The 26,465-nt window shown below is 40.0% G+C and overlaps 1 protein-coding gene across 1 annotated transcript in view; it reads right to left on the reverse strand.

The window, feature by feature from the left end:
• Positions 1–25,367, reverse strand: part of LRFN2 (leucine rich repeat and fibronectin type III domain containing 2) — a 237,534-nt gene extending 212,167 nt beyond the window's left edge. Inside the window, exon 1 of the mRNA XM_056487604.1 lies at positions 24,948–25,367. The gene's annotated coding sequence lies outside the window, so the exon portion shown is untranslated. The remainder of the gene's footprint in view (positions 1–24,947) is intronic.
• Positions 25,368–26,465: the final 1,098 nt, after the last annotated feature.

Raw genomic sequence — 26,465 nt, forward strand, 5'->3', positions numbered from 1 at the left:
GGCAGCCAGGCTGGCCTGAGAGCTGGCTGGCTCAGCAGCTGCACGCCACCCACGGGATCCAGGCCACTTTCCTTGGCAGCAGACACAGAACCAGCAAATCCATCACGTGCGTCACTTACAGCTGTCTGTTAAGAGCCACAACATTGAATGCAGAAAGCTGGCCAAACTTTTCCCAAGTTTTCCATGAGACTGGTACTTCCTCTGATTGGTTTACTGCTGTTTGGACACTGTGAAAAAGCTGTTCTGCTCCACACCACAATCCAGAGAGTCCCTGTGCAGGGATTTGCCTGCTGTCGTCATTCCCTTCATGCTGTGCTCCTGCAGAGTGGGAGTTGTGTTATGGAGTCACTGGTGCCTATTTCTGCACTCCATTTAACACAGTGTTAGGTCCTCCCTCATTCTTTTGGGGATGAAAAAGCTCCACTGGGTGAGCAATTGGCAGTGTTCATTCTGTATGTGCAAAATCCATGTCCTCCCTACATGCAGAGCTTTCTGTTCTGCCCACTCAGAAAGAGCACAGAGAGAAGAAAGTTGAGGTAGAGCAAGGTAAAGACAGCATCAGCCCTTGGATGTTTTGGGGACATTGAAAATATGGATGTTTTCACAGGGGCTGGATGCTACATGAGGAAAAAACCCACTCATTCTTCTGTGAAGGGATGTGGGAAACCAAATCATTTTCTGCAGCACACCCATAACTGTCAGAAACTGCAGAGCTATGTAAGTAGGGTAGATGAATCCATATACACAGTGACAGATGAGGCCACCTCAAAGCTTTTGAGAAATGCAGTGAGAATTTAACTTTTCCAAGGATGAAAACTCAAGCTTCTAACAGGGATACATAACTCCAGCTATGGAAAGAAACAAGATAAAGATAACAGACAGAAAAAGAGTAGAGATCAAGTGAGCTGAATTTGCTGTTTGCAAGGGAGAAGGATGGTTGCTGTATTTTTGTAGCATAAGCCCCTTCTGAGGCTCAGTTTTCCAGGCTCCTAAGCACAGTCAAAGCAGCACAAAGAATCACAAGCTGGTCTTTTGCCCCACAGTTGCTTTGCTGGCAAATGCCCACTTTTGCCTAAGCCTAAAGTCAGCCTTGAGAATTTTGTTGGCTAGCACCACCAAACCCACAGCACAAAATAATAGCACATGAGCATGAGCAGGTGCCACATTACTAAGCAAGGAGCAATGTCCAGAAACCTGGGGTTAGTCTCAGCTCTTTGCAAAAAATCCAAATGAAATTCTGGCTAAGCAGGTGTCAGTGAGAAGTAGGAGGGACCTGTTAAGGACCAAGGCTGGCACTCAGCCATCATCCAGCCTCACACTGTGTCCCTAAGAGGATGCTAGGAGCAAGGAGAGCTCCTGTCTTGCTAAGATACTTCCTGTAGAAACTAGGAAGTTCACAGGGCCCAGAAAGCAACTCTATACTTCAATCAAGTCATAAAATATATGCTAACTCCAGCTGCATTGTTGTTTGTAAGCATATTCCTACCCACAGGTAGTCTGCATTGAAATGTGCCAACAAATTCTTTGTGCTCAGCCAGAAGTGACAAGATGCAGATAATCAAGGCAAATCAGAGCCATTAAAAACAAGCACATCCATCTGTCAAATAACAATAAAAGTCATAGTAGCTAGAAGTTTGCCCAGCATTTGCTTTGCTTAGTAGCAAAATGGTTTTGCACAACAGGAGCAGAATAAGATAGTACTTTTTGTGAGATTTTTTTGTTTGTTTGCTTGGAATTTTTTATTCTTCTTTCTCTCTAACCACCTAGAGATGGTCTAAGTAGTCAAAATTGATTACCTCTCATTCACACCTTCATTTCCACATATATACAACTTCAGGCTAATTAGACAAAGTTGTGTGTTTTGAATTAGAAAAAAAATAAATTCCAATACATTTCTTCATCCATCTCCCTCTGCTCGTCAGACAAGAGATGTGAATGTAGAAATTTCATACTGTTATATCAGTTGGCTGAACAAACCCCAGATAAGTCTTGAAAAAATCTCTAAAAAAAATAGTCTCTTCTAATGTTAAAGAAACAGAACCCATGAAGAAGATTCCAAAATTAGTTTTGTTTTTGGTGAACAAAACTTAATGCCACAATTTTTTTTTGTTTGTTCCAAGTAGTATTGCAATGCTACAGAAAGCCCCAATGATATGGTTACTCTCTCAAATAAACATTTCCCTTTAATAAGGACATATCATTTCAGATCTTGTCTACAATGCTCCTCTGCAAGACAACCTTAGACTTAAGATTTGTCAAACATAAAACTTCTGATAACATTTGTTTCAGTTTTAGTTATGGAAAGAAAAGACTAAATCTTTGTATAGAGACATGGAAGTGACAGTCAATCTTCTGAAGTGTGACTACACAGCTACAGATGTGTAGATAATAAGTTCTTTCTAGGTAATTGTGTTCCCCTCAAAGTATTTCTGATTAAGAATGAGGTTTTTCAAGCTGGACTAGTTTTTTGGGGGCAGGGATTTCAATGAATGAAAGGAAAAGAAAAAGAAGGCAGCTTTGAATATTTCTTTAAATGCAATATGATTTTTTTTTCTTCCTAATGGATGGGTTTAAATGTCTTTGCAAACATTCCAGTTTTTAAAGGGACAGGTGTCACTTCAAGTAGATCATACTGAGCCCTTCTCTAACACTTCAATGTGACAACTTCCAGCCAATTTCATGCCATGCAGATAAGGTAAATTCCCCCTCCACAGCTGGACAGGCTGTTTGTTCCTTTTGGGAGAAGCTAGTGATGAAACAGGGCAGCAAATCTCTCCACTTATTCTGTTGGAAGCCACAGAGAGGGGAACAAGACCCCAGCCCAGAGCTCTTTAGTTACCTGCCACCTCAGACTGTCATTTACCCAAGGCAGGAAACCTGGGCTCTGCTCCACCTAACTCAGACACATCACTAGAAAAGCAGCTCTTGCTGGTCATGGCACCATTGCTCTCATGGTGCATGTGCAGGGAAAACAGCCATAAGCAAACTTCAGAGCAGCCAGGAGATGACAGTGACTTGCCTGAAGGTGGGAAATTGGATTCCATGTTCCTGCTTCACATCAAGAGGAGCAAGGCTTTCTATAGCAGTCCAGCTGAACACCCAGGTTTGGTTATCTCACCTCTCCTCATGGGAGCAAGAGGAAGATTTCTGAAATGACCAAATTGCTCTGCAGGGCAAGAAGCCAAGTAATAGTACTGCTGCCTTTGCCCTTAACTCTGAGAGCCCCTCTAAAGTTAATACTGTTTCTCCTTTCTGACAGAAGTCACTCCTCGACCTGCAGTGAAATCACACTGTAGAGGTTTATCTAGCAGAAAACTCCCTTTCCACGGACTCTGACTCGCTTCTGTAATCAGTGTTTACAACCTCAGGGAAACACATCCATCAGGAACGCCTCGGAAAACACTTATCACCTCCTCCTGAAGGCGAGATGAGGGGACAATGTATGGTTTAGCTCGAATTATCTGCTCTAGTGAGAATGGGGAATAGCTGCCAGCAGGTGGATACCTGCTGGGACTTGGGGAAAGGAAAGACTTATTCAACCATTGTTGAGCCATAACTGAAGGCTTAGGTTTAGTCGAACTAAGTTTAACAGGAGAGTCAGGACATTTTATCTGTCCTCCAAGCCTGTACTCCTTTCCCTGTTCCTTTGTGAAAGCAAACCAATCTGTTACATGCTTTACCAAGCTAAAAAAAAAAAAAAATTAATGTCACTACCAAATTAGGAGAGAATTAATTATCTTCCTCAAAGCAGAAACTGGAGGAACAGTTTACTCAAAAACCCAAACCTATATAAAAAATATAAAGAGGTTTCACTGCAAGTCTCTGTTGCTTTATCACAATTGCCCAATTCAAATGAAAGTCTCTGTTTATAGATAAATATTATAAATGCATGACGTGCAGCACTATTGCCACAAGACTGACTCTTTTTGTCTCCTTGGTCTTCATCACAAAACATGAATCCAGGTGGCAAAAACAGATGCAGAATTTAACAGTCTTTGTCCCAGATATTTCTCATTACAAATAATGCAACTCCAACCACTGCAAGAAATCTTTTTTGGCACATTGTAGAGAGTTTAAATCCCTTCTCAGCCACAAGAATAGTACTTGTGTCTGTCTTGTGCTTGCTATGTAGTCACTTACAAAGGATTTACTCTTTACCATGGTACAGGTAGGGCAGCATAAGACAGTGTAAAGGAAATACATGCTAGAGGAAACAAAGGCACATGCTGGAATGCAAGTGGATCAAGGAAGGCTCAGGTCAGCTCTTCTTTTCCTCACTTGGTGCTTTGGGAAAGCCCTGTTTCCCTGGCTCTGCAGCCAGGAACTGAGATTGGGTGCTCACCTGCAACATGGCCTAAATCTTCCCCAGATTCAATGGTCCCACAGGTAATAAGCTTTTCTTTTCACTGTGAACTAACTTGTAACTGCAGGCTTCTTGTTTAACAGAAAGCCAGAAAAATTACATGTAATTTCAGGGGAAATGTGACTCTTGATTCCTTGCAGGACAGTTTGCAGCAATGCTAGGCAGATCTGCTATTCAATGTATGGATCTCAGCTCAGTTTCAAAGTCGTGGTGACTTTCTGGGCCACAATTCTGTAAACAAACTGCAGTTGCCTATTCATCAGGCTTTGCAGTTTCATAACATAGCAGTGAAAGCTCTACACGGTCACCTTGTCTCTTTTGGGTAGAGAAAATCAGACATAGAGTCTATAGTCTGTGAAAGAAAGGTCCACACTTCTAAATTTTCATTGCACACAGAAGCAAAACAAACAAACCCACAAAAAACAAAAACAAAACAACAACAAAAACCAATCCAAAACAAGGGTTCTGATACTCTAAATTTTCTGCAACTGCTTTGTATGGCTAGAGTTCTTGCTACCCACATTAACATCTGCCTTTCTGGCCCCTCTACAAACATTTCACAGAAGTGGTAAGAAATTACTTTTTCACATTTCCACTAGGAACAAGAACAGATTTCAAACTTGAAAATTATCTTGCTGGTCAAGTATCCAATGTTCCAACTGATGTGTGGAAAACTACCCAATTCACTTGGTTGGCTTACAAAAAACCTTTATCCCTTCCTCCAAATGTTATGGTCACAGCTGGATTTCTTACTTATTTATCTTAGTAACTTTGTTGAACTGAATGAGATTCCCTTCAAACAGCAGAAAATACTGACAGAAATAGGGGAAGAAAACTAGGTAAAATGCAGTTATTGCCACAAGAAAAGAAGTTGACTAAAATGCTACCAGAGTAAAGGGTTTCTTTCAGGAAAAATAAATCAAGACTCATAAGTGAAAGTGATTACTTTTTCAGTACAGCTTAGAAGACTGCCTAGCACAATAATTTAAGAATTTTTACTGCTAGTTTGGTTCACTGCTTGGCTATAAATCCTGTTTAAACAATCCAAGAAGGATTGCTGCACACTCAGAAGCACAAGCAGCTCCAAAACAAGATACTTTCAAATATAGGAAGGTTGCAAGCTTCAGTGCCTGCTACCCCTGGGAGCTTAATCTAAAAGATTCAGAAAGGTTCTTTAAGCCTTAACCTATTAGTTTCCCAGAGGTTTATTAGAAAGGTGCAAGGTCAACTGGTGCCTAAATATCTATTAATTACCAATGTTGGGTATATTGAATTTCAAGAGCTCTCTGGCATGTAAGTCTGGAAAATGTCATTATTGAAATTCAGTTGAGGTCTAGGTTGAAATCTAAACCAAGAGAGTTAAATGCACAAATTGAAAAATCAATCAATCTCAGCTGGATAATTTGCAACAGATGCTTTACACTGATCTTTTGCTACGGGTGGCATTCTTAACATATGCTCTAAGAATGTAGGAGGTTAAAAGAGGTGGAGAAAAACCATTCAGATTTGTATTGGCTTGTAATAAGTCAAGGAATTACATATTCATTTACCATAACAATACCACATAGCAGTGATGTTCTAGAATCTAGTCTCTTTTATCCCAAGTTCACTTGTTATAAATTAAAATATTTTCATAAATTGCAGAAAAAAAACCCAAACAAAGATTCCAAATACCTCCTTATGCTCATTGTCTCTATAAATAATAGTGATAACAACAACACAAAAGCTTAAGAAATGCCAAGCAAATAATTTCCTAAATTAGCATTTAGAGAGTTCAAGGAACAGAATCAAATAAAAGAGTTTCATCATAGCACAGATGGATACAATGTGAAATACATGATGTCTTAGAGAGTTAATCAGTTAGTCACTGGTCCATTCCTGTGCTGTGGTACAAAAACAGTCCCAGGGACAAGTTGATTCACAATGAAAAAAGCAAGTAATTTAAAGGGAAATGGCCACAGTGTAGAACTACACAGTGCCTGAGCTGGAGGTAAAGGTTTCAGAAGCAATTGATATGGAATTATTTTTCTCAAGTGAAACCAGTGGGGCAAAAAAAAGTAAGGATGCAAAGTTAAAATGGAGATGAAGAGCTTTTGCACACTGAATGACCCCTTTGTTTTTCACCCACAATCTACTAGAGCTGAGCACAGCTGCACCAAGGAAGTGTATTCCTCCTCACCAGTCCTAAAGGACTGCATGAGGCAAACCCCTGTGCAGCCATCCAACCCCCAGGTGGTGGTTTGGTGTAAGGAAAAGCCACAATTAGTAAATGTGTTGGCAGGTGTGAGCCACTGGGCATCACACAGGAGCAAAGAGCTGGGATCTGTGCTGGGGGCTTACTCCTCTGTGAGCTCAGGTGAAGTTATTCCTGAATATATACCTATGGACAAAGGGTAAAGAAGACCAGCAGGACCAAAAATCCACATCAGATAACTTCAATTTAAGATAAAACTATATTCACTGATTTCAATGAGAGCAGAATAGGCAGTTGGGAAAAGCACAGCCAAAGTGCTTTTTCCAAAATGAGAAGAGATTGTTAAGAACCAGCTCTTGCAGACCTGAGCATTTACATAGCAGCCAAATTTTCTAAGTTATTTTATGCCCATAAATCCTATTGTGGGATCATTAAGGGAAAAAAGCAAACAAAAAACATCCCACAAAACACCAGAGCACTTAGCACCCTATCTGCATTCAGTATGCTTAGCACATTTGAAAAATATGACCTTAACTTATACTCTCTAATAGGCTCAAAATGTATTTTTTGATGGAAATGTGCTCGATGTTATTTTAGTGACAAAAGAACAGGAGAAAAGTGTAATCACAGTCATTTGAAACTGGGTATCTAGTATGCCAAAGAACACCTGATTATTCTTCCCTGTTATTCATCACTTTGTCTCAGGCTGTGCTTGTGCCAGATACAGGCATCAAAACTGTGATTTTTGTTTTGTTAGATTCTCTGTATTAGAGAGAGAGAACAGAATTAAAAATAAATTGTTAAACTACATATGATATTCCTCATACAGGCTATGAAAGACCTTAGAGCCTCAAATTAGCAGGGAAGGATGGAAGAAGGAAAAATATTTTTAAATTTGGAAAGTAATGTACAGGTTTCGTGGTTGAGAAAAATCTGCTCAGATTTTTAAATTCTGAACAGCCTAACTTAAATAAAATTATCTTCAAAATTTTCTCCTATATTCCTTACACAAATCCTTATGCTTAGTCAAGAATGAAAGTATTTTAATTTGTGTTTCTACCTGTTATGTTGCTGGCTTTTATTTCATCTTTCTTGTCTTGATTGGCAGGATTAGGAAAATGAGTCCCTCTCTCTGCAGGAATCCATCCCATGCCATGGTTTTCCTGAATAAACAGGTAAACTGATGCTCAAGTCTGGCCCTCAAAATACTTAAGCAACAATTTTTAAAAGTATATTTTAAATACCATAGTGAAAAAATCCCAAACAACATAACACCCCACAAAAACCAAGAGGCTAAAAACCCAAACAACAAACTCCACAAAATCCTGCATGGCCTTGTTTCGAGAAACTGTCTTGATTCAGTTTGAAATGCACAAAGAGTAAATTACATCAAATGGTCCTTTATCCAGGTGCACAGCAGCCATGGACACAAGAACACACAGGAGCACAGGACTACTGGAATCACATGGTTAGGAAAGAATTTATTCCTTTTTAAAGATGGTCCACAATAGTTTGGAAACTGGAGAGCCTAGAAATAGACAGTGCTACAAAAGGTAGATTGTGCCACATGCAGCTCTCTCATCTGATGTTCAGAGGGATGGTTTCTGAATGGTTGTGGTTAACAAGACTTACTATTGCCTACTGTTGCTCACTGCCACCTTACTAGACCCTTTTGTAGAGTGAAGTGGTTTTATCTGAAACCTTTCCCCATTGAGATGTGCAAGCAAGAGCAGAGAATTCAGACATTTGTGTTTTCCCACAGAGGGGAAACAGAGTCCATCTGCCACAAAGCTTTACTGATGTGTCCTTCTGGCCTGAGTGCAGCCCAGCCAGAAGGGACCACAGACCCCACTGCAAATTGTTACCATGCCAGGATTTGTAAAATTTACTACCAGGAAAAATTAAAGTCCTTCTTTTTGGTCTACGAAGATGCAAATCTCTCTTTCATGTACATCTACTTATAGATAAAAGACATATATATATAAAATTTATTTTAATATACACACACGTACATGTATGTAAAATCTTTTCTGGCAAGTATCAGCACAAAGCCAGATATGGCCCAATTGCCCTTCTTTCAATCTCCTGGTCATGCATAATGAACAGATATGGTGAATAACAGCCAAAAAAAAAAAAAAAAAAAGAATTGAGATAAATTAAACTACATGGATTCAGGTGATACAAAATGAGGCTGTTAATGGCATCCCTCTGAAGGAAGCTATCACTGGAAGAAGAGGCCCTGCTTGGCCATGGATATCATTATCTTGACAAATGGGGTGAATGATTTTGCTTAAAGAGAAAGGAGGGTAGATACTTTTAAAATTACAGCAGTAATTGTAAAGCTGAATGGCAGTTTAAGGCTTCGTCCTCACTTGCAGCATATAATTGAGGCACTATCATTACCTCATTACCCAAGCACACTGCTGTAAGCTTTGAAAATGGCCTCTAAAGGGCCACTGGCACTGCTTGAAGAGTTTTGAGAAAACATTATATTCAGGGACAAATATAATTATTCACCATGTGTTTTCTTACTCAGATGAAAGGGCCACATTGCAAGCCACAGGCAGCAGACAGCAAGAGCAGACAAAGTGAGAACCATGACAACACCATGAAAATTTGGTGCTGGTTTTTTAATGATGCTATTGTTCACTCCCCAGGACCATGTCCCAGGAAGAACAGAGACAGTATCATATACCTGTTCTGCACTAACCCTATTCCAGGCTTTGGGTCTCACTTGATAACATAGGTTATATCATCTCTTCCTCATCTCCAATATTGTTCATGATATTTTTTGGGTTTCAGTCAGCTCTTGCAATTTCCCAGTCTATGCTATCAAAACTCGAACAAAATTGAAGACAAGAACCATAGCAGTCTGAGGAAAACCACACACACTGATCCTGGAAGCACATGTATGAGTTTTGTGTGTCCTATCAGTGCCACTCCAGAACAGCTTTTCTTTGCTTTATATGAGCAGGCTTACAACAAAAAACTTGCAACTGCCTGTGGAAGAGACAGCCTCCTCCCCTTCCTCTTCTAGGTGTCCCTGATTCCATGCTGTCCATCTGGAACATCTCCTCCTGGCCAGGTGCAGTCATAAAATGATGCTTCTCAGCCCACTTAATTGTCCTCAGGTGACAGATGGGGTTTGACTATAGCTGGTAAGCCATAAGTACACGAGGCAGATGAGCAGTTAATTAGCAATGCTAGTGTTTCTGTGCAAATATCTATAGAATCCACGCATCAGAAGATGGCCTTATCAAGCCAGTTAGTCCATCTTCTCTCTTCTAACACATTTCTTATCTCATGCTGTACATTAAAAAGTTTGAGTTACTCTGAGCCCAATATGCTACTTTTAAAATCTCAGTTTCTATCAACTTTCCTTAGGAGACTATTTCAGTCTAATGAATCTTGCTGTCAATAAATCTTTTATTTCTGTTCAGCCTAAAGATAGTTCTTGAAATATTGAGCAGGAAAGAAGAAGAAAAAAAAAAAAAAAGGGAAAAAAAATCTGATAACTCTGTAGAACAATTTCTAAAAACGGTACTGTGCCTTCATGTTTCCTAGGACACATTAGCACTTCTGTAAATGGTTGTATTAGAAAAAGAATCAGTGCAGTTTTCACTTGGGAGTAAGTTGCATTTAATCCTGCCACATTACACAAATCTAGATATTCCAGTCATTACATCCTAAAAAAAAAAAAAACAAAAAAAAAAAAAAAAAAAACAAAAAAAAAAAAAAAAAAACAAAGAGAGAGAACAAAAGAGTATAGGGTAGAACTGAGTGAGGTGATCCAAAGAAGAAAAGTAATGCAGTCATAATTTCTTATATTGCAGGTTGAAACTCAGTGATCAATGCCTATGAGTCTATCTAAGAAGAGAGTCTCACCAATTCTTTTATTTATTATTCAAAACAGACAGAATAGACTGGAGAATTTTGGCTAAACAATCCCCTCCTGGCAACCAGCTGCTTCATAAAATAACTCAGGATTTCCTTAAGTTTACAGAGTACCTTGGCAACACCTGAATAAAGGTTTTAAAAATTTAATATATTTCTTCTGTATACCAGCCTCCTGATGCTCTGATGTACTGAGTCTTGAGAATTATATTTGCAGTTTATCACTAAAGAAATTTAACAAAATAAGACACACAGGCCTAGAAAGAAATGAGCTCTTATGACAACAGTTATCTTGTTGATAGTTCTTCAGTGTCCCCACCCCCATCCTATTTTGTCTTGGTTTAGAGACTTCCCTCTTGGCTGCCTGAAAACTCTTCTCTGAAGGATCTTCCACCAGCACAAGCAAAAGAATTCCTTGGTAATGCAAGGCAGGTGCCAGTGAATAATTTCACCCATAATAAACTCATGTCAGCCAGATACTAAATGCACACCAAAAATCCTAAATCAAATCAATAAAAGTTATGGAAACCATATCTGTTTATCAGTCAGATGTTTACTTGAAAGAGTTTGCCCTATTTGCCATACCTTCTAATTTGTTATAGGGGTTGAGTGCTGTATACAAGAGCTCAGACTCCTGCTCCAACAGAAACTACAGCTTGCCAAGAGATCTCTTGTCTCTACACTCAGGTGCTATCATTATTAAACTTCTAAAAGAGCAATTTCACAAGAGAAAATTAATAATACTCCTCCTTTTTCCAGCTTAAGAGGCCCATAATGCCTACTAAACTTTTTCTCTCCATAAGTAGATGAATGCCTACCTGTTCCAGCTGCCAGAGCTCAGCAGCAACTTCCTCGTGTTCAACACAGCCAGCCACTGCAACTACTGAAGAAGCCCAAAGTGCAGAGAGAACAATTTTCACCTAACTAGGAGTGACACACTATAAAAGCTATCTGAATTTTTTGAGCCAGAGACCATGACTATATCAGCATAGTTTCAGAATCCAGGGTGCTAATAACTTAGTCAATTCAGCAGTGAAGCTTTATCTCAGAATCCTGGTAGAAAATCACTGTTTCTGCCCACATGTGCAAGAAATGAGTAATTTGCACCTCTTTGCACCCTGCTGGTGCACAGCTGTGGGCTCAGCCAAACACAGCATCCTTCTGTGCCATGAGCAACATAGGAATCAGTACCTTGAGTCAAATCAGTCTGAACAAACCTGAATCATGTCACATCTATGATATATCCAGCCCACTATCTTGTCTCTGCTAGTAGGGAAAACAATCATAAAACTTAAAAGCAATGCAAGCCTTTGGTGGTAATTTCCCAGAATACTCTCTCACTTGGCTTTTAGCTGCTTGTGGGGCAGCTAACATTGTTAGCTGGAGATAATGGCTTTGCATGTAAAAAAACACCATGTTTTCCTCTTTTGTAGTTCTCCAAATGGTCTATAAATAAAAACAAACAATTAGAAATCCCAGAATCCTGCAGAAAATGGTTTCACAGCTTTTCACTATCCCAAGATAAGAAATGCTTCATTATACTTTTTTTTGACCTGTCACTTGCCAGTTTATTCTGTTGTCCTCTAAGACTTCCATTGGAAGAGACAAGGAACAAAAATATTTTTCATGGTCTTAGATATCTTTATCATATCAAGCTAGAGTAAATTCCTTTCAAGCTGCAGTATCCAATCATTCTTTGTTTAAAAGCATCCATCCATGCTCTCCTTCTCTGCATTTTTTCCAGCTCCTCTACTAGGACCAGAACTGTCATCATCATTGATGAGAGCACCAAAGCTTCTCAAAAGCTGAAGCTGCACCCAAATGGGCTCTTGCAGACAGAGAATTGTGCTGGTGGCTCTCTGGTAGCATCTGTTTATCACCAAAGGCAATGACCAATTTCCTATCACTGGATAACCATCTGCAGTACCTACAGAGCAGTACCACTCTCTACCAGACACAAAAGCTCACAAAGCACTTCCCAGAAATGCCCAGTAATCTTACAGGGCCTAGACCCCCAAATTTTAATTCCTCAAGTTAGAAAGCACAGGAAGACATCTCACCAAGTAAGGAGATGTTCGTGGCATCAGCTGAAATCTCTTCCTTCTGCTATTCTGCTTCATTATACAGTAAAATAAATAAAATCATGAATGAATCATCGCCTAAAAAGTCTCAGGAAATCACAAATCACATGTTTATTGATGACACACTGAGTAAACCATCTATATTTAATAGCTACAACTCTTCTTACTTCTCTTATGGATTATGTGTGCTAATCACACTGGTGGTTTTTGAATATTTATTGTTGTTTTTGTCTCTGCTGTAGTCATATTTTAGAAGCTTTCACATCAAGATGAACAAGTAAACGCTGCTGTGGAATGTATTATGGGGGAATTAGAGTGGGGCATTAAAATGAAGTTTTTAACAGGCAGTGCATCTTCATTCAACTGAATGTCATGGGAGATGAAGCATGTCCAAGTAATTATGGGAAATATCAGTGCAGCTAACAGATGCAGAGTACCATGACTCTGTTTTGGGTAACTGAGGTTTGGACAGCTCAGACTGCATTGTAGTCTCTAGCAGGAGGGACTAGTGGCAATCCAGACAATGGCACCAAGTGTGAAAGTGTGATCAACAGCTGCAGAACTCTATTGGGTTTGATGTTTGATTGTTTGTTTTTTTGTTTGTCACTGTAAAAGTGGTAAGGAAAGCTTTGATCAAGGGACTTAAGATTTTTTTTTTTTTCTGAGTTTACATAAGTAACTATAAATCTTCTAAAGTATGAATTCTACATTGTTGGTTTGTTGTTTTTTATTTTTTTTTTTTCATATGAACCATTTATGAGCAGTTTCTTTATTTCCTCTGTGAATAGCTAGATCAATGATCTTAGATCACCTGAGCTTTCTGATTTTGCTAGATTGACCAGAGACTGAGGTTATGTTTACCTGCACAAGGAAGAGAGAGAGGGGACAAGTTCTTGGTCTCTTCATCTGAAAACTAAAGGAATAAGTCAGCCATGAGCTGATGTAAATTCCTTCTTTTAGAATTTCAGCTGAAACAAGGAGCCCTAAAAATTGAGAGCCCAAATAAATCATAGGTGTAGCATAATAAAAGCAGAAAAAAATGTGTATGCAATATGAATAAAAGGTATCAGTCCAGCACTGGAGTAAAATAATTATATCATCTGAATTTCTCCTAGTGTGAATTTCATCAGTAATTCAGTATGCCAATTCATGATAATAAGTAAAATATACATGAGGAAGAGTGGGTTTGCCTGGATGTATGCTTGGATGATTTATAGCATCCCAAGCAAGATGGAAAGCCTAGTATAGTTATTTCTGCTTGGGTTTTTTGGTTGGTTGGGTTTTTGTTTTGTGTTTTGTGTTTTGTTTTTGTTTTTTTTTTTTTTTTTAATTCCAGTTGCTGGTATATCCATATCCCTCCCAAAAGACTATTAAATAAACATAGAAAAATAAGCAGGAAGATAATGCTGTGATGACTGTTTTCTTCAACTCTATTAGAGCGTGTAAAAATTGTGCAAAAGGGTTCAGTGGCTCCTACTCTAGCCAAGGCTTGCTGTTTGAGCACTGTTTTCATAATAGTCTTGCTGAAGTGCAAAGCCTAAACGAAGCTCTCCAGTGGGCTTGCTGGTGCAGGCACAGCTCTGGGATTTGATCTGTTTTCCACTCTCCATCCCCGTTGCCTCAGCCTCAGCAGGATGACAAGACCCAGGCTGAGGGGTGAGCTGACCAGCAGCTCTGCTGCAGGCACTGCACACGGCCACAGAGCACTTTGAACCAAATCCCACCTGCCAGTTTTCTCAATTGAGGAATAGTCACACTGCCCCAGTTTCCATGGAAAACACCAAGGATCGATCCATTTGCTCAGAGTCCTGAGTGCAAGATGTGCTAAAAGCAAAGGCAGTGTTCACTGCAGTGTCAGCATGCCAACACACAGACTCCAAGAGCTCTGCCCTCTAGGAAGATTTTGATATAAACTGTCTCATTCCCCTTTGCCATGCCTAAGGAAGATGGATCACATGTTAATGACAGCCCCTAACACATTTAAAAGTGGAGCAGGTGCAGGTTCATTTTACAAGTAAGAGAACATGAACCACAGACCACCCAACAGCATTTTATTATGAAGAACATCCAGCTGCTGCAAGTGGCTCCTCTACCACAGGAAACTTTCTTAAATTTCTCAGCTGCTTCTTTTACTTTTCAGCTATCACAGAGCATTGACAGAGAACTCCTTAATTCATTGATGATCCCTTGTGTACCCTCTCAGTCCCATTGTTTTTGCACAGATAATATTTCAGAGGTTAATTCAGAATTGTGATGGTTTGCTTTGCCTTGGTACAAGCCTCCCACTCAAATACCACATGTTCCTTGCCATTTTACCTTCATATTACCTGTTCTGTGAACTTTAAAGTAAATTCAGCATTTTTACAGCCTGTTTTATTTGGAGAGGACTTTGAATTATCTGTTCCTGATGTGCATAACCATCCACAATGAACAGATCTACCAGGACAAGAAAACAAAAAAATGAGAAAGGATAAATAAACAAAGTCTACAAAGAGGTGTTATTGCTGTATGGCTATCAGTTAATGTTAAGAATTATTGTTTAGAAATTATTTAGAATTATTGTTTAGAAGAATTATGTTAAGAAAGCATAATTTTATCAAAAATCGTGAGAAAATTTTGACTTATTTAGATTAGACTGTCTCATTAAAATTTGAAGAATATCTGCTTTCAGAAAATATAAGAAGTTATTTTCTGTAAAAATAGCACAAAATGCCACATTAAAGCTTTAAACATGATATAAAGTTCAATTTCATTTAGAAACAAAGCTCATAAACATTCCAGCCAAAAATATTTTAAAAGACAGAACATATGAAGATATTATTGAATAATACACATCCCCCCTCCCACAACAGACTCAGGAAGCTAATTTAGACAAAATCTATTCCCTAATGATAAAAGTTCATAGAATAATAGAATGGTTTGGGTTGGAAGGGACCTTAGAGATCAGCTAGCTCCAGGCCCCCTGCCATGGACAGAGAGAGTTCCACCAGACCAGGTTGTTCAAAGCCCCATCCAAGCTGGTCTTGAACAATTCCAGGGGTGGGGCATCCACTACTTCTCTGTTCAGCTTGTTCCAGTGCTTCTCCATGCTCACAGGGAAGAATTTTTTTTTCCTAATATCTAAGCCAAACCAGCCCTCTCTCAGTTTGGAGCTATATCCCCTTCTGTCACTTTCTATCCTTGTAAAAAGTCATAAGTTTATACCTATGGCCAAGAATGCATCTAACATATGTATACATGTTTAATTATTTCAAAAATGGAATTAAAAGGGATCAAAGATATATTTTTGAGCTGACATGGACTTTTTTTAGTCAAACATGAACACGATCCTTTGTTTCAGTTGGACTCATTTCACCTTTCCAAAAACATTTAGTAAATCAGAAATAGAAACATAATTACCCAAGCATTTAATTTCAAATTACCATTTCCATTTTGGAAGTGACATAATGTACAAAAGGGGAAAAACCTTTCCAAAATTAAGCAAATTGAAGGTTGTTTTCCCTTTTTCTTTGCACTCAACTCTGGGCTTTTGCAAACCTTACTAATTCCTGCACAGACTGTTTCTTGCAGGCTTACTCTGTCTCTAAGACCAAAGCCTTATTTGAAAGGTTATGCTTCCTTCCTCAGTTTTTTCCTGCAAATAAATGAAAGTATTTTAATACACATGTAAGTCAAAGGGGCTGGTACTGCCATTCCTTTCTCCTGTGCAATGCTAGGATTTACTGGATATCAATTTTAAAATGCTCTTACTGTGATACAGTCTACATTTTATTTTTATTAATTTTTAATGGTGGTTAGAAGTATCAGTTTCAAAAAATGTTTGTTATTATTTAATTATTACTTTATTTTTTATCTCATCCCAAGGTACTGCTGCTTCTCTGAATGACTAAAGTACATGGATATCACACTAGTCAAACAATCTCAGAAAAATTAATGGAAATCCCAGTGACCAATATCAGTTAATCTCACCCAAAGCTTAGCATTTATCAGCAGAATTATAAGGAATCAACTTCCTCCTGAGTATCAATTTACAAAGGCCTACCAGTAAGCTCAAATATCCTTTTCTTGTGTGAAGTAAATATGATTTTACTACTTGGTGCCCTATAAGCATTCAGCAATATCTGTTATTCTATGACAGAATCTAACAAAAAGAACTGTGTGTTGGCAAGGGAAATGTTTTGGGTTTTTTTTGTTGTTCCTGGTAAGACTACAGAAATAAAAACAAACTATTTTTTTTCAAGAAAAGGATGCAACAATAGAAGGAGCACAAAATATGTTACAAAAGAAATGTATAGCTACAGGAGAGATTGTTTTGAAACAAAGTGGAAATTATTCTGAGAATAACAATCTAAGATCCCATATTCTTTCCAGAATATTCTGTTCTCAGATATTTTTTGTTTAAATGTTGGAAAGGCTTTGAAAATTTAATCAGGTGTGGAAAGAATGGAAGAAAAGGTCCAAAACCATGTTCTTTTGCTATTAAATGTTTTTGTCACTCCATGACTGAAGTCTCTGCAAACATGGTATAATCAGCTTGGGGCAGGAACACACCCCAGGAACAGTTCCCATCTTGAAATACTGTGACTGAAGAAGCATCCTTCTGGAAACAGACCTGATTTGCTGCAGAAATGAAGTCTCAAATTGCAATTTGCCTTTTACCAGAGCTAGCAAGACAAGACATATTTAGGAAGAACAGCTGGCTGCAGAGTGCTTTTTTTGCTCTTCATGTACTTGCCAATATAAAGAAAAGAGAGGAATGATTGTGAGAAATGTGAGGAACGATTGTGAGAAAATTACATCATGTACTAGGCTTTTTATTTAGGATTTCCTAAAAGATACTTGATTTCTAGAACAGGACTTTTGTGGAATACTGTAGTTTTAACATATGTATTAAGCTCATCACCATTTCATGACAAAACAACACCTGCTATTAAAAAAAAAAAAAAAAAGTTGAAAACAATTCCTTAAAGTGAAGATGATCAGACTAACATAAAATAAGCAAAAAAAAACCAAAAAAAACCAAAACACTGCAAGGAATAGAAAGAGAGAGCACAGCCTAACAAAGACTGTTCTCAGGTCTTTCTCCACTGTGTGGGGAGATGGGGGTGTAAGGATCTGCATGCACAGTCTACCCCAATTAGGTCTCAGTTTCAGTTAGGTCACTACATGATCTCTGTGATTTAATGCTAACTCCAGCACCATGGGAGTAGCAGGATATGTCAGACGAGAGGACAAGATCAATGAGCTGTGCTGGAAAGAGCTGCAGCAGCTGTTACTTGGCCCGAGGGCATTATTTATTTTTAAATGCAAATCCCAGAGTTGAGATAGAATGTGGCATAACTTTGATTTTTCCATTCTGCAGTAGGACACTGACATAGGATAGAAGTCACCAGTGCACAGAAATTCACCATGTCCTATCTCAGCCTTCCTACAGGAGGACTGGATTTCTTGCCTTTCTTGGCACAATCCGAAATGTAGTGAGGTTTTGTGAGAGACAGACCCACAAGGTCATCACAGACCTTTGTTTTGCTCCCCATAGCATTACACAAATTTAAAAGTTTTAAAAGAGGTAAATAAAAATACTAAGATGATCATGAAATGCAGCCAATAGACATTCAGCACAAAAGGGAAAGATCTCAGCCCATCAGTTGCACTCTCTCTGGAAAAGATATCATAAGAGGGACCTGGTATATTTTAGAGGGTCTCTCATACTAACTTGAAAGCTTGTTGCTAGGTTCTACTAGGAAATGAGTGGTTATAAGTATTAGCTGATGATAAGAAACTCTTTGTGTTCAGTCCTGAGGAAAAATACAAAAAAAGCTGCTCCATTCAACACACTGATCCAGGGAGGTTAAAGAGTGAGACAACAGAAACAAATGAACAAAGGGCTTGAGTACATTTTCTCCTGTTCACCAAAAGGCTAAAACAGGTTAGATGGGAAAAATAAAACTACCTCAAGTGGCTGAGAGAGCTATGCACAGTGTGACCAAAAACCCTCATCATAAGTCTGTCTTTAGCCTAGCCTGGTACTCTGTGGCAAAATGGGTCATGCAAATAACTGAAGAGACAGAAACATCTGCTTAGCTTTACCACAGCTGATTTTACTCTCTGTCTCCCCCCTCATCTACTCAAGTTTCTGCAGTTTTTCTCCCAGTGTTACTCCCTTTGCTCTCAGGATATTTGCTCTCATGGATATCCATCAGGCTGAGTTTCAGCTTCTCTGCCCTGACTCTGCCAGTGACCAATTCTCTCCAGTCCACATGGAGCCACCCCTGGATCTGGCAGAAAACATTATTAATTGATGGCCATGAAACTTCTCCCACCAGCCAGGGCAGGGTGATGGGAACCATGGGCAGGGGAAGCTCATCCTCTGTGACACTCCTGGGCACACAGTATGGCTGTGAAGAGCTTCCCCCTCATCTCAAGAAGGTTTCACATGTCAAAATGCATCTGAGGAGCCTGAACAGAAGATGTAGCTGTGCTAATAAGGAAAGGTCACACTGTCCTTCCAAAGTGGGTGTCAGCTGAAGCATTCATGGCTCATTGGGATACTTGCTCATGTGAAATGGGATTAGTGAATACTCCCATATCTCACAGAGGAATTTGCCAATTTTCAAGGATAATTTAAAGATATTTTGATTATATGAAAAAAAAAAAACAAACCCAAACCAAACAAAAAAAACCCCAAAAAACAAAAAAACAAACAAACAAACAAAACAAAAACAAAACACAATAAACCCAAACCAGAAAAAAAACCAAAACCACTTGATCCTCTTCTCCATGAGAGTTTCTGGGAACAAACACATTTTCCCATTTTTTTACTGAACATTTCCAGAGGAGATAAGTTATCTGACCTGACAACAGGGACAACAGGGAGAAGGTACAGTCAATAGTTTGGAGAGCAAGTAATCAATGTTGTACCCTTATTTAAAAACCAATATACAGTAAATATCTGCCAGCTGCAGTGATAACATTCACTTACACTGAAGATAACTCATACAAAATGCCAACTACTCCTCAATTTAGGAAACCAACAAAATGGTCTCAGTCCATATAATTTGTTTTCTATCAATCAGTTTGGCCTTTTTCTTTCTTAGTTTAGTGCACTTGTTTCACACTCAAACCATGCAGAGCTTTCTAAATATCACGTGTTTACCAATTCACAGGAATATTCACAAAGGGAATGAGACCAAATGTCAGCTGAAATGATTGGGAAGGTTTGATATTTATCTCTAAGGAGACAGACATTTGTTGTTGGCTACTTTTAAACCAGACAGGGAATGCTGAACAAGCCATGACAGGCACTTTTTTGTCTTGACTTTTCCTTTTGCCATTTGACTGCTCATTGTTTTCATTCTGTACTGAAAGGGCAGATAGATTTTTTAAAGTCTGTTAACTGAGGGATCTAATATAAATCCTGCTGCAGCCAGTTCTTCCTTTCTAGCACCCATACAGGTGCTGCTCTCTTGCTGATATCACAGCCTATCCATCCTGCCACTGCAGCAGAGGATGTGGCATGTTTAAGACATCCTCTTTTCCTCTCCTGTTCTTAGTTTTTATCTTTAGACTCTAACAAAAGGAGGATTACTCATTCTGACAGACATGCACACTGAAGCTTTTCTGAGAAGCTTAGACATGACAAAAGGTAACTGGTGCCATTTTGAGCCCCCTTACTGCTCAGCCTGTTAAAGCAAATTGCTCCTCTAGAGGCTGAAGAATAAAAATTCCTTACTTCTCCACCAATGCATGTATCATCTCCAGCCTCAGTCGTGCCTGGTCACCACAATCCACGTGACTTGATTAGATTTAGGTTTTTCATAGTCCTTCCTTCTCCCAGCCAAGTCAGCTCAAACTCTACAGTCCCAAGTGGACAACTGCAGCAATTTGTCTGAGTCCTGCACATAAAGATCTATGCCCTACCTCTTCTGGCTCCAGGAAGAGTCACACTGGTGATTTTCTGCACCAGTGCCACACACGTGCTTTCCAGGATTTTCACTGCAACATCAGCTCTATTAAAATAGACATGATGCTTGCAGACATCGTGTGCTTTCTGTTGATTTTATCCTTAATCCAGCTTCTGTCCTGCTCAGAACCTGACTTGCTATGCACTGGGATCACCAGCCCTACCTCCCACCTTCTGACCAACCATTGTCCAGGACCCTGGATTTATTGCTATTCCAGGACCCTCTCCTTATCTCACCTCTTTCCACAACCCACAGTGGCAGCAGATCTGCCAGAGGATTAGAGACCTGTTTCTTCCTGAGTTGTGATTAGCAGAAGCCTCCTAAATGCTCCATTATATTATAATGCTGCTTATATTATTGCTGCAGTTATCCCTTCCTACCTGCTGTTCTTCAGCTGCCATATCCTCTCAGTGCATAAGTTTTCCATAGCTGGAGAAATGATTTCAAGAGCAACCTCTCAGAGGCCTTGATACTTCACAGCACTTGTTGCCAAGATACCCCTAGAATAATCCCTTTGGGTGAAATAAATTGGTTTCCAGGTAAGGCTTGGCAGGCAAAAGTTTTCTGGTCCCTTGAGTCAAAATGACAATGTCTACAGTTTCCTTGTCCCAAACTGAAGGTATGCTGCAAGCCTTCTAATGAGCCAGAAATGTTTAATTCCAGTTCAACTCACAGATTTGCTTGTCCTTTAGCAAAATGGGATTTTATCATCAAGTTTCATGTGAATTATTTTCAGTTTTCATACAAAATGAATGAACTGGAAGGAAATAATAAAATTTCTCTTCCAGAAATTATGTAAGATAAGGTATTCTAGAAATTTTGTCCCTACAGTTTTTTAGTCAAGAAATTTGTAAGATTGATCATTTCCCAATCATGTTTCTGTCTGTTAAAAATATTATTTCCTGCACAAAAACAAAAACATTTATACTGGAAAACTCCCACTCAGCTCTGCCTTCTATATAGGTCAATAGTGATTCTGCATGGGGGCAGACCCTGACAGCACATCTTTTCTTTTCTCCCATGTTTTCAGAGCAGTTTTTTTTTTTTTTTAACTGAAAAGATGTTTTCTGACTTTTACTGCTGCTGCTCATTTTATATGCTGAAGTTGGTATCCTGGATTTGCCACCCATGTTTTTCCATAAAGATGAGGATATCATCACAGACCCATATCATGGGTAAGGCAAAGAAAATGACAGGAAGAGAGAAAAATCAGCAACAATGTCATATAAATATCCTGAAGTAGGGTGACAATTGCTGATCCAGGATGCAGAAATAGTTCTAAATAACACAATCTTTCCCCAGTTTTCCATGTCACATCATTGTGGGCCATCTAATGACATATTTACACATGTTAATTTCATGCCAAGGTTCATCACTGACCCATGCAGGAGTTCCTAGAATAAAAAGTGTCACTTACAGGCTTTCCTCTCTCTCTGCCTCCCAGTGGAGCTGAGTTGGGCAGAGACAAACAGCTGGCCCTTCACTGCAGCACTGCATCACACTGATTTGTCATTTGTGGGTTTGTTGTTATTCCAGTGCACTCAGATGAAACCTTGCCTTTTGTCACAAGTTTCAGTTGATAACTGGGAGCTGTTCAGCCCCTTGCAAGCACATGTGGCCTCTGGACACTGACAGAATAAATCCCAGCCCTTGGTGAGGTCCTTAGTGGCTACAGTCAAATTCTGCATGGTAAAAGCAAAGGAGGGAAAGGGAATACAAGCAATGGCCTATTTGGTGTTGGGCAGTAAATTCCAGAGTCATCTGGACTGGTTTGAAGGAGCCACAGATATCTTCCTTCAAAAAGAGTGTTACTGCTTTTCAGTTCAGCACCTAGGAGATAATTAGGCTCTCCACAAAAACAACCCCATGACAGCACACTAGGACAAACATGAAGAAAGTAAGGCTGAGTGCCCAGGCCAGAAAAAAAAGAGACTGAGCACACTGTTGGAACAAATTACCCCTCTTCTCCCACAGGTGATCTTTGTAGGTCAAGGCAGAAATGCATTAGCAATGCAAAATGGGATTTGGGAGTGAACAGGCGCTGTCATCATCCCCTGCCTCCCCTCTGTGAGGGTGGGTAGCAAATGCAGCCTCAAGGGCTTTCAGTCCACAGCCCCTCAGCAGGGAGTCAAGTCACTTGAAGAATATTCCCACCTACTGCCGGTTAAACCTCGATAATTTTGAATCAGCCTCCCGTTATGCTTTTTGCCCACAAGTACAAAAAAAAAAAAAAAAAATAAAAAAAAAAGGAGTGAGGGGAGGGGGCGGATCAGGATCAGGTGGGTCTCTAATCATTACATTGCAAACTTGAGTCAGTGGTCAGATTCCTCAGCAAAGAGGGGAGCAGAAGCACTCTGACTGGGATTGCTGGGAGCTGTCAGTCAGAGTGGAGGCTAGGGGGCAAGGCTACACATGCCATTTGTACTTCCCATTAGGAAAAATGGTCAGTAATGGCCCAATTGTAAATTTAAGCAAGAAGCACCCAAGCTGAGAAGTGTAGCATGGGGCAGAGAGCAGCAGCAAACAGGGGCTCTGAGGCTGGGTCACATTTCTCAGCCCTTGGGGTGCACCAAGGGGAGCCAGCTTGCCTGCCTGCCACTGCCCTACACAGCCAGATACTGGGGACACCTGGTCCAGAGCCACCCTAAAGAAACCAGAGCTGTGCTGGGGGAGCAGAGCAGACACTGCCTCTGATCCAAGAGGTGCTGCAAACCTTTGGTGGGTTTCATGGGTTAAAATAGCATGAATTTTTGCTAACTGTCTCCTGGCATTGCTTGTTTTTTGCATCCCTCTCTCCCTGAGAGTTAGAAGCAGCCCCAGGAAGGTGTGGAGCCCTCGCTGGCGCGGCTGCGGCGCGGCAGCTCCGAGCAGAGCGCGACAAGCACTCTGTAGTGCTCAAGTGGTGATCTGTGGGCAGTGCAAACTCACCACTGACACACAGCAGGCTGTAAACAAGGAGACTGCAACCAGCCTGAAACACGGCTAGAGTGGAAGGAATTCTTGGTCTCTCTTTTTTCTCATCACAAGCCTAAATTTGCCTTAGTACAGCCTCTGTACGCAGCAAGGTCCAATAAGAAATTGATCCCCTGCATGGGAACGTTTCCTCTTTCTGGAGGAACAGAAAATCCCCTTGACAATTGTGCTGCTGGACTTACCCATGCTGAACATTGTATTATAAAGTTAAGAAGTGTCAATTTAATTAACTGTGACTTTATAGACTGAAGCGACACTTACTGTTTCCCTCTCTCTTCTCATCAAAAGAGTTTTTCTGTCATAGTAATCCCAAAGATGGAATAGATAAACCTTATTTCTCTTAATATCTCCATGGCACTGCCCAAAAATACTGGATCAGGCAGTCTGAAAAGAAAAAAATATTCTTGCTTTAAATCACTATTACTCATCTCTTCTGTGTAGGCAGGAGTTACCCAGTTCAAGAACCCTTCCTTACATACACTACCCCAACTGACCATTTTACATTTCCAGTTACTGATCTACCATGCTGGGACTTGTTGACTTCACTGCCAATTTTTTTTTTACCCCATTAGTTCCTTTCTTTTATTCAGTCACTCACTTGCTTTGTGCCCCAAACATGTGCATATGCCCATGCAAGTCAGAGACTCAGTTTCCATTTTGCTGTATCTTGTACTGTGCTGCCACTTAGATGCTTCCCCCAGCCCAATTCTCAGTACATTTAGTCTTGCTGAGAGCATATATGTCTGCTGACGTCAGACAGACATGACATAGCAGATACCTGTTTGTGCACCCCATCCCCCACAAGCCCACCTGGCCAGTTCTGGGCACCCACACCAGTGGCATCGCCCTACCAAGAACAAATCCTCTGTCTGCAACAGCAGGCACTGAACTGGGTGCCCACTGCCCCTCCACATCCCTCACTCCCTTCCCTTCCCTAGCTGCTCCTGTGCCTTCTGTTTCTTAAAATGACATTTGCCAGGGTTCTCACACTTTTACCCTCTGGTTTTATACACAGCAGAGTTGATCTGTCCAGCAAAGTTCTTCCTAAGCTTTGTAGGACTTACTAATTCCTCAGAAAGCTGAAACTGCTTTCACAGCTTTACTCTATTCCTCAATTCTTCCTTTATTAGAAACCAAATTATTATCCTTTCTTTTAAGCATCTTTCCAATCCCTGTTTAAGGACTATCATAAAAATTCCTATCGACTCTTAAAAAAACTGGTTTTGAGGTGCATTTTCATACCATGATAGGCAGAAACCAAACTGAGATCCATCACTCTACATGAAAAATCCTATCTAAGCTAACATGAAAATGGGAGGTAAAGTTATATATTTCTTCAATGCTTTAAGATGCATGACTGAGACATTTTTTGCCATCAGAGGCAGCTGTCTATAAAATGTTTTGGGTACATGTCTATATATAGTTTTTTTTATAACTACACAGTACATACTACATAGGAAAAAAAACCTTGCACTTACCTTTGAGAAGTAACATTTATCCCAGGTTTGGTAAAATAGTCTCAGAGAGGCACTTAGACCTTCTTTCTATTCCATGCATCCTTTTTTCAAAAGAAAATAGAATCAGAAAAATCCCAGTTGATCTCTAGCACACCAAAATGCAGACTAGATTGTTTGTCAGATGCAGCCTGATTCAGTGAAGTCCGAGCGTGTCAATCCCTGAGACTCCTTGTTCAGTAATATCCAAGCACAAAAAAAGGAAAGGAGAAAAAAAAAAGAAAAAGAAAGATAATTTTAAAAAGTGAATAACTTGTTCTTTTCCTGTATGATTTAAAAAACCCAGTCTTGGAGGACTAAGCAGGCTGCAGGCTTTTTGAGCATTCTGATCCTAGTGCATCCCAGGGTAAGACATGCATTTCAGTACTGCAAGTCCAAGTTCATACAAGCAAGCCCAGGTTCAGTGTGTGCTGGGGTGGGGGGCTGAGCTGGACTGCGGGGGGAGAGAGGCAGGGAGACACAGACACACACAGCCACGCAGGGAGGGAAGGAGGAAAAACAGCAAAGTGGAGTGATCTCACAAAGTGCTCTAGATGGCAGAGCCTGCACGGCTTGTGAGACAAGCAGCGTGCACACACCAGGAAAAAAAAAAAAAAAAAAGGAAAAAAAGGGAAAAAAAAAAAAAAAAAGATAGAGAGTGAAAAACCCGAGAGAACTAGCAGGCAGCTTCAGGAATCTCTTCTTACCTCTTCTGATGGTGCAACAAACAGCAAGTGCTTTGTACTGCATAGGAATCCGTGCAGGCACGACTCAGTCAGACCCCTCACCTCTGAAATAAACAGATGTGTGGCATAGGAAAGGGAAGAAAACCAGAAACCAGATGACACAAGGGCACAAAAAGAAGCTAATAAACAAGTAAAAGTGTCAGGGAGGAGTCCTAAGTGGGCAGGAGGCAAACAGTTGGTATGGAAAGAAGCATCCAAACAAAACTCCTGGTCCTAACAGAGAGTGGCTCTGTAATTATGTGGCAAAGCACTGCCCTCTAAGCCATTGCATAAGAATAGAAACCTAAGCTGTGTAGTCACAGCCTGACATGCTAAATCCTCACGAGCTACACTCAACATTTGTCAGTAGAAAGCCTGTCAGTCCTCTGGGGGCGGAGGAAGAGGAGGGAAGAGAGGAGAGGAGAGGAATTTTACTGCAAAATGCATAAGCTGCAGTTGCAAAGAGCTCTCAGGTGGTGCCGATGCTGGAAACCTTATAGTGGAAGTCATATATATCTGTATCAATGTAGGAAAAGATAGATAAAAACCATATGTGCTGCTTAGGAACACGGTTTAGTGGTGGATTTGGCAGAGCAGTGCTAACAGTTGGGTTTGATGATCTTGAAAGTCTTTTCTGAAAGAAAACCATCCTATGATTCTAATAGCACTGTCAGATACATTCTATTTAACACTGGAAACAATTTTCCCTTGCTGTGTTTTAGAAACTTAAATGACAAAGAGAAGAACATGTACAGGGGTTGCCCACATTAAATAATAT

This window comes from Oenanthe melanoleuca, chromosome 3 (genome assembly GCF_029582105.1).
Source record: "Oenanthe melanoleuca isolate GR-GAL-2019-014 chromosome 3, OMel1.0, whole genome shotgun sequence".
Lineage (NCBI taxonomy): Eukaryota > Metazoa > Chordata > Aves > Passeriformes > Muscicapidae > Oenanthe > Oenanthe melanoleuca.